The following is a 1,321-nucleotide window of genomic DNA, read 5'->3' on the forward strand; positions in this document are numbered from 1 at the left end:
TTTTTGTATTTTTAGTAGAGACAGGGTTTCGCCATGTTTGCCAGGCCGGTCTTGAACTCCTGATCTCAGGTGATCTGCCTGCCTTGGCCTTCCAAAGTGCTGGGATTACAGGCGTGAGCCACCGCGCCTGGCCCCATTTTCAAATGTACCATTTAGAGGCTTTAAGGACACTCACATGTTGTAGAACCATCTCTGAAATTTTCAGTTTTTCATCATCGTGAAGTGGAACTCTACTTATTAAACAGTGACTCCCTGTGGCTGACAGGCACTATTACTTCTTGAAACCATCACTATGACAGTTATTACTATTACTACTTGAGACCATCATTACGAGACTGAACGAAGGAGGATGAACGTAAAAATGAAAACTTAAAAGAAACTGTTATAAAGGAGCCAGGGGAAGAAGAAAAGAGCTCCCCGCTTCTAGTGAGCAAAGGCAGCCGCTGAGCTTCCACAACCCTTTTTAGAGGGTAGAATGAGCAGGGGGGAGGAGGTAACGATTGGTCAGCTGCTTGATTGATCACAGGTTCATATTATTACTAACAGGCTTCAGATTTGCCTAATCACAAGAAACACTGCACTTGGGGCGTGACTGCCCTCAGCATTCCTTCTGGGTGGCAGACGCAGTTTGTCAGTTTGCCAACATTCTGCATTTATGAGAAACAGTTTGCTGTTATACAGCCTCCAGTGGTATACTGAGTTGATCACAATCCTCACTCTTTTGGCCTCCAACATTTCTCCCTGTTTTTGAATTAATTTGAGACAGGCAATTACTGGCTGTGCAGCCCTCAATTGCCGGTTGGTGGCCCAGCTGATCTTACAGATGCACAGGAAACCACGGCCAGCATGGCCACAAACATGGAGTCAGGGGTCTTTGCCTGACCCTGATGCTCTAACAGTTTCTCAGCTTCCTGTGTGGTTTTCTTGATCTGTCTGCATGTCATGGGGGTTGATGTGTGACTCCAGTCGGTCCTTGTTCCATCTTCACATTCAGATTCAACTGGCTTATGGCTTGTACTGGGGGAACCAGGCCTGTGTTTGGAATCCATGGGTCCCCTCCAGTCTCCCGTTCCATGGTCGCACACACCTTGAGAGCACCCACACGGTTTGTTCATTTTCTGTGAAAACACAAACATACCCTGGTCCCCACCTTAGTAAATCTACCAAATCAAAAGCAAAGGTTTTTGTAGCTGTAGCCAGGAGGCGTGCTGTTGCTGAAGCATCTGCACCACAAGCTACAGTTCAGCTTCTGCCTCTTTTGGTTAATTGCTGCGGGGGAAAACTTTCCACTGATAACAAGAAACAGGCTCTTTCCGATTAA

General features: G+C 46.6%; 1 pseudogene; it reads right to left on the reverse strand.

Annotated features, from left to right (window-relative positions):
• Positions 1-702: 702 nt before the first annotated feature.
• LOC131382667 (periphilin-1-like) lies at positions 703-1,115 on the reverse strand (annotated as a pseudogene).
• Positions 1,116-1,321: the final 206 nt, after the last annotated feature.

This window comes from Hylobates moloch, unplaced genomic scaffold (assembly GCF_009828535.3).
Source record: "Hylobates moloch isolate HMO894 unplaced genomic scaffold, HMol_V3 SCAFFOLD_786, whole genome shotgun sequence".
Lineage (NCBI taxonomy): Eukaryota > Metazoa > Chordata > Mammalia > Primates > Hylobatidae > Hylobates > Hylobates moloch.